The following is an 8,047-nucleotide window of genomic DNA, read 5'->3' on the forward strand; positions in this document are numbered from 1 at the left end:
TCAATCATGGTGATTATTTGTGCATGGGCTTTCTATTACAGTATAAAAAATTATCTCAAAATGAGCAGCTTAAATGAATGCCCATTAATTATTATCTCACAGTTTTCATGGATCGGTAATCCAGGTACAGATTCACTTGGTCTTTGTTCAGGGTTTTATAAGACTGCAGTCAAGATTTCAGGCAGGGCTAGGGTCTCCTCTGAGGATCGAAGTCCTCTTCCAAGTTCACGTGAGTGTTAGCAGAATTCATTTCCTCACAGCTCTAGCACTCACTGTGGCTTGTTTCTTCCAGGTCAGCAAGAGGAAGCATCTCTAACTTCTAAGTCCTGTCAAAAAATAAATAAATAAATAAATAAATAAAGAGTTTGTCTGATTAGGCCAGGCCCACCCAGCATAATCTCCCTCTTAATTAACTCAAAGCCAGCTGATGGGGTGAGAGGAGAAAAGAAATAGGAGAGGGGGATTAAAAGGTGCAAACTTCCAGTTGCAATATACCTGAGTCATGGGTATGAAATGTATTAATGTGGGGAATATAGTCAATAACTATGTGGGATCTTTGGCGATTTATGGTAACTAAACTTATCATGGTGATTGTTTCGAAATGTGTAGAAATATCAAATCACTATGCTGTATAACTAGAACTAACATAGTGTTGTAGGCCGATTATACTTCAAAAACAAACATACAAAGAAACTCATAGAAAAAGAGATCGTATTTGTGGTTACCAGAGGCAAGGGGTAAGGGAGGAGGAATTAGATAAAGGTAGTCAAAAGTTACAAACATCCACTTATAAGATGAAGAATTACTGGAGATGTGATAGACAGCATGATGAATATAATTAACACTGTATATTAAGGAAAATTGTTATGTCTGGGAGATTTAAGAGAAAATGGCAACCCACTCCAGTATTCTTGCCTGGAGAATCCCACAGACAGAGAAGCCTGATGGGCTATATTCCATAGTGTTGCACAAAGTCAGACATGACTGAAGCGGCTAAGCACACACACACACACACACACACACACACACACACACACACACACCTTCAAATCTCAGGTGGAACTCTCAGCTGAGGCCTGGACACAGAGGGCTGGAAGGAACCAGCATTCATGAAATAGAGGTGATGGTAAAGGGTGTTCTCTCACCATCAGCTTTCTCTACATGAACAAGGCGCTTTTGGCCGGAGGCAAATATCCACCACTTGCTGGAGGGGTGGGGTTTGCATGACCATTTTGCTGCAAAGGTTTGCTGTCTCCTTGGACCAGACCCACCAAACTCTGACGTGGACAACACCTCCTTCTAATAAAGGTTGTGCCATTGCCCCTCTGTGCCTGCCCCTCACTCAGAGTTCTGGTCTCAAACTCTGCAGCACATTAGAATCATCCAGGCAGTTATTAAAAATCTCAGCAACTAGGCTGCCTCCAGACTGGCTGAAACAGAATCTCTGGAGTAAGACCCAGGCTCCACTCAGTGTTTTATAAAGTGCCCAGGTGATTCCAGCACTTCCCTAAGATACTGAGGCAGGACATCCAACTTGGGAGTTTTCCCAAATCCTCCTTGCTTGCCCCAGTTCTCCCACAACTAATTCCCTCATTTCCTGAGACTCTAAGACGTTCACTCCCTGACCAGTCTTCCCATCTGACTTAGAGCCCACATCTAGGTTTATGCTCCTTTCACTCCTTCTGAAGAGCCAGAAGGGATCCCAGAGTCCATTTGACTTGAAGTCTTCATTGAATGAATGGACAACTTGAGGTTCAGGAGAAGAAATTCAGGGAGTTTGGTAAGTGCGGAGGAGCTGGGCCACTTCCTGCTCTAACTGCTTTTCAGAGCTCAGAAATCCTCTCAATGGCCACTGACCCCCTTTGGGAAAAGCAATGATCAATCAGTTTGATTGAATTTCTGGAAAGTCAAGCTGTGGTCAGTTTATCGGAAGACTTACGATGGGAAATCCATCAAGAATTTACTAAGAGTGAAGATGGTAGGCAACAGGGAGCCACTGAAGATTCTAGAGCATCAGAGTGCCATGCCTGCCGCTGAACTTAAGGATGATTGTTCTGACAGTGGTGGTTAGGATGGAGTGAAGAGAGATTGTTGGCAGTGAAACAAGACAGAAATCCAGGGCAAAGCAGAGTCAAGCAGTTCTGAAGGAGGTGAGAAGCTGAGAGAAGGACAGATATGAAGAGTATAGGGGAGATAGATCACCAATAAGTGTGCCTCTGGCCTCTTCTCCATTTTGTCAACTGAGTCATGACCAGGAGCTGGCATCTGAAAGGCCAGAGTTGGCCTGAACCCTAATGCCTTCAGCATAAGACTGGAGCATGGTACGAAGACCTAATGAAGAGAGAGAAGATGATGAGCTTGGACACAAACCTGTGAGCCTTGGACTCTTGCACTGGTGTCTCACAGAGGGCAGGGACTAGTGTTTTGTTCTAGCAATGGCTGGTGTGTAGTGAAGATGGTTGGTTTTGGCTCATGGACTGAAAGTGGAGCAGGAACCACTGGGCCATGTGGTCTCTGGACTTTACAGGGACTCCTAGCTTAATCCTGAAGCCATGTATGTGGATGTGGATGAATCTAGAGCACATTGGATGGAATTGACCAAACTTTCAGGTTGCTTCTGGGGTTGTTCCTCCCTTGGCTTGGCTTGGAAGCCTGACTTCTTCCAATCGGATGGGAAGGGAAGGGAAAGAACGGAAAGAGAGGAAAAAATATTTTATTAACTCTTCAAATTCATGATTTTCAGCTATAGATGTGGCCAAGACCACAGTGCCTTTTAAGTTAGTTTATTGCTGGTTTTATCAGGAGATATAGTCAACAAAAGAGTCCGAAATGCAGTACTTGGATGCAATCTCAAAAATGACAGAATGGTCTCTGTTCATTTCCAAGGAAAACCATCCAATATCATGGTAATTCAAGTCTATGCCCCAACCAGTAACACCGAAGGAGCTGAAGTTGAACAGTGCTATGAAGACCTACAAGACCTTCTAGAACTAACACCCAAAAGAGATGTCCTTTTCATTATAGGGGACTGGAATGCAAAAGTAAGAAGTCAAGAAACACCTGGAATCTCAGGCAAATTTGGCCTTGGAGTACAGAATGAAGCAAGGCAAAGGCTAATACAGTTCTGCCAAGAGAACTCACTGTTCATAGCAAACACCTACTTCCAACAACACAAGAGAAGACTCTACACATGGACATCATCAGATGGTCAACACTGAAATCAGATTGATTATATTCTTTGCAGTCAGAGATGGAGAAGCTCTATACAGTCAGCAAAAACAAGACCAGGAGCTGACTGTGGATCAGATCATGAGCTGCTTATTGCCAAATTCAGACTGAAATTGAAGAAAGTGGAGAAAACCACTAGACTATCCAGGTATGACCTAAATCAAATCCCTTATGACTATACAGTAGAAGTGAGAAATAGATTTAAAGAACTAGATCTGATAGACAGAATACCTGATGAACTATGGACAGAGGTTCGTGACATTGTACAGGAGACAGGGAGTAAGACCATCCCCAAGAAAAAGAAATGCAAAAAAGCAAAATGGCTGTCTGAGGAGTGCTTACAAATAGCTGTGAAAAGATGGGAAGTGAAAAGCAAAGGAGAAAAGGAAAGATATACCCAGTTGAATGCAGAGTTCCAAACAATAGCAAGGAGAGATAAGAAAGCCTTCCTAAGCGATCAGTGCAAAGAAATAGAGGAAAACAATAGAATGGGAAAGACTAGAGATCTTTTCTTTCTTTCTTTTTTTTTTTTTTTAAGACTAGAGATCTTTTCAAGCAAATCAGAGATACCAAGGGAACATTTCATGCAAAGATGGGCTCAATAAAGGACAGAAATGGTATGGACCTAACAGAAGCAGCAGATATTAAGAAGAGGTGGCAAGAATACACTGAAGAATTGTACAAAAAAGTTCTTCATGATCCAGACAATCACGATGGTGTGATCACTCACCTAGAGCCACACAGCCTGGAATGTGAAGTCAAGTGGGCCTTAGGAAGCATCACTACAAACAAAGCTAGTGGAGGTGATGGAATTCCAGTTGAGCTAGTTCAAATCCTGAAAGATGATGCTGTGAAAGTGCTGCACTCAATATGCCAGCAAATTTGGAAAACTCAGCAGTGGCCACCGGACTGGAAAAGGTCAGTTTTCATCCCAATCCCAAGGAAAGGCAATGCTAAGGAATGCTCAACTACCACACAATTGCACTCACCTCACACGCTAGTAAAGTAATGCTCAAAATTCCCCAAGGCAGGCTTCAGCAATACGTGAACCATGAACTTCCAGATGTTCAAGCTGGTTTTAGGAAAGGCAGAGGAACCAGAGATCAAATTGCCAACATCCACTGGATCATCGAAAAAGCAAGAGATTACCAGAAAAACATCAATTTCTGCTTTATTGACTATGCCAAAGCCTTTGACTGTGTGGATCACAATAAACTGTGGAAAATCCTGAAAGAGATGGGAATACCAGACCACCTGACCCCTCTTGAGAAACCTGTATGCAGGTCAGGAAGCAACAGTTAAAACTGGACATTGAACAACAGACTGGTTCCACATAGGAAAAGGAGTATGTCAAGGCTGTATATTGTCACCCTCCTTACTTAACTTATATGTAGACTACATCATGAGAAACCCTGGACTGGATGAAGCATAAGCTGGAATCAAGATTGCCAGGAGAAATATCAATAACCTCAGATATGCAGATGATACCACCCTTATGGCAGAAAGTGAAGAAGACCTTAAGAGTCTCTTGATGAAAGTGAAAGAGAAGAGTGAAAAAGTTGGCTTAAAGCTCAACATTCAGAAAACTCAGATCATGGCATCCAGTCCCATCACTTCATGGCAGATAGATGGAGAAACAGTGGCTAACTTTATTTTTCTGGGCTCCAAAATCACTGCAGATGGTGATTGCAGCCATGAAGTTAAAAGGCGCTTACTCCTTGGAAGGAAGGTTATGACCAACCTTTAAAAAGCAGAGACATTACTTTGCCAACAAAGGTCCGTCCAGTCAAGGCTATGGTTTTCCTAGTGGTCATGTATGGATGTGAGAACTGGACGGTGAAGAAAGCTGAGCACTGAGAATTGATGCTTTTGAACTGTGGTGTTGCAGAAGACTCTTGAGAGTCCCTTGGACTGCAAGGAGATCCAACCAGTCCATCCTAAAGGAGATCAGTCCTGGGTGTTCATTGGAAGGACTGATGTTGAAGCTGAAACTCCAATACTTTGGCCACCTGATGTGAAGAGCTGACTCATTGGAAAAGACCCTGATGCTGGGAAAGATTGAGGGCAGGAGGAGAAGGGGACAACAGAGGATGAAATGCCTGGATGGCATCATTGACTTGATGGACATGGGTTTGGGTGGACTCCAGGAGTTGGTGATGGACAGGGAGGCCTGGTGTGCTGCGGTTAATGGTGTCGCAAAGAGTCAGACACAACCGAGTGACTGAACTGAACTGAACTGAAAACATTTATCAGGAGATAAATATGTATCAGGAGATAAAATCAACTGCACATTGTTAGAAGTGATCTCATGGGTCAAAAATCTGACCTTAGCTTGAGATTTTTAGGACACTGTCCTCGAACTCCAGGGGTGCTGGTTTGGGGGAACAAACAGAGAGACACACACTGTAGTTGCTCATAGTTCCTGGGTTTGAAGTCTCAGTATCTTTCTAGCTGAGTATCCTGGGACAAATTATTTAACGTCTCTGGGCCTGATTTTCCTTACCCATGAAATGGAAATAAAAATTATACTCAAATCATCATTGGAAAACTGAAATGTATGGAAATAGGTAAGGCACACAGAAGCATGCAGGGCACATAATAAGTGCTCTATAAATAGCTGTTACTATTATCTTGGGGCTTCCCTTGTGGCTCAGCTGGTAAAGAATCTGCCTACAATGTGGGAGACCTGGGTTCGATCCCTGGATTGGGAAGATCCCCTGGAGAAGGGAAAGGCTACCCACTACAGTATTCTGGCCTGGAGAATTCCATACAATTCAGGGATTTCTGAGGTAGTATGTCACACCAAAACATCACTGAACTGGGAGTCTGAATGCCTCGATTCTACTCCTTTTTTCTGTCAGTGACTGGTTTTCTGAACTTTCAAGTCACATTTAACTTCTGTTAGACTCAGTTACTCCATCTATACAATGGAGATAATCATAGTCTGCATTGCCATGTGATTGTGAAGATCAAATGTGAAAATGGATGGAGAAGCATCTTGCTAACTAGGGAACTCCACAGAGATGGAGGGGACCATCCTATTGATTTGCCATCTGGGCCTTAGCTTGCCTCTCTTGTCCCCCACCTCTGTGACCCTGCTCCTCACTGTACATAGAGTTGGTGGACCAGAAGGGTACCACCTGGGGTACTGTTCTCCCATAGTGGGACCCTGGACAGGAAGTTTATCATTTAAATATTCCATCTCCTCTCTTTATTTACTCCACCTCCTAGTACCCGTCTTGGATCTTCTATTGAGGCTTTTTACTCTGTTTGAAAAATATCTAACATTTAACCAAAATAAGAGTCAGGAACCAATTTAAAGTCATGTATTCCACACATCAGAACTTTAAGTCTCAAAGAGCTACAACTACCTGATGGAATTTGGTTACAGAACACTGCTGGTATGGTGATCCACTCACCTGGAATGATCAGAAGGCTTGGGTTTGAGTCCTGTCCACATCCCTGACCTGACCTGCAATGTGATTCAGGGACTCACTGCATTGAATGGTTTCCCTGGAAAATGAAGGGGTTAAATTGGATTCCCACTAATCTCCATTATAAGCCATTTATGTGCCCATGACTTTAAAATGCCAATAAAATTTGTTATTACAAAGAATAGATATCTCATTTCAGCTCAAAAGAAGAGTATCCTGACAGAGTTGTCCAAAGACGGAATGAAAAACTATGAGCTCCTTGTATCTAGAAATTTTCAAGCAGAGACTGAATGACTTTCTGTAAGTAAAATCCTGCAGAAGGAATGTCTGGCTGGATTTTAAGATCTCTGCCCACTTGGAGATCAAGGGATTCTGTGAATTTTAGGAAATAGGAGGGGCCACAAAAAACCCTAATGAGAAATATTAAGGAATGGGGTATTGTGATCCACCTCAAAGCTTGCCCTGCTAGGAACCACATACTGAATCTCTTTGAAAGATCAGCCTTGAGTGAGGAGACCCCCAGCCAGGTGGAATACTTGACTTTGAATGAACCTTCTGAAGGAAGAGGAATGGAGCCTGGGCTGTCCTGGGAGGCAGATATTTCTTATAGCAGAGCAGAGGCCCAAGTGCCAGGAGGAAGTATTTTCCCCCACTTAACCTGGGATGGAGACTTCAGGAAAGGCAGCGAAAAAAATGAATAAATCTTTATTTTCCTGGTTTGTGGACCTCCAAGAAGAATACTTTTTACTTATTAGCCTGTCTAGACATAGGACCTCACCAACTGGACTGGCTCTTTCTCTTACAATTTTCCTTGCTCTGTCACTCTTGCTGAGGATGGGGAAGAATGTTGAAAGCTGATACCAGCAATTATGCAAGGACAGCATGGAGGCTGTTCCATGGGTCCTGAATTTGAGACTGAGATGGATCCAACATGATGTTTTTGAAGATTTCCGACCCTGGGCAGAGGGAACCATCAAGCAGAGTGAAAGTTGGAAATTTAGGAAGATGTGTGGTTCTACTTGGACTCTAGGACAGATGCTCCATTTCACCACTGACATGACTTATCTGTGGGTGCTGTAAATAGGACTGTTTGAATGTGCGGTGAGGCAGCGCTGTGGGCGGCCCAGGGTGGGTGTCACCTGTGAAGAACATTGACTGGTAGAAAGGGCTGTCTTAGTCAGCTTGGGCTGCTACACCAAAACACCACAGACTGGGTGGCTTAAACCACGGATCTTTATTTCTCACAGTTCTGGAAGCTGGGGAGTTCAAGATCAAGGCAGTGCCAGATTCAGTGTCTGGTGAGGGCCTGCCTCCTGTTTGGTAGACAGCCATCTTCTTACTCTGCCCTCACATGGCTTTTTCTTGGTGCATGGCCATGAAGGGAG

Source organism: Giraffa tippelskirchi, chromosome 3 (genome assembly GCF_054371585.1).
Source record: "Giraffa tippelskirchi isolate mGirTip1 chromosome 3, T2T-mGirTip1v1.2.pri, whole genome shotgun sequence".
Taxonomy (NCBI): Eukaryota; Metazoa; Chordata; class Mammalia; order Artiodactyla; family Giraffidae; genus Giraffa; species Giraffa tippelskirchi.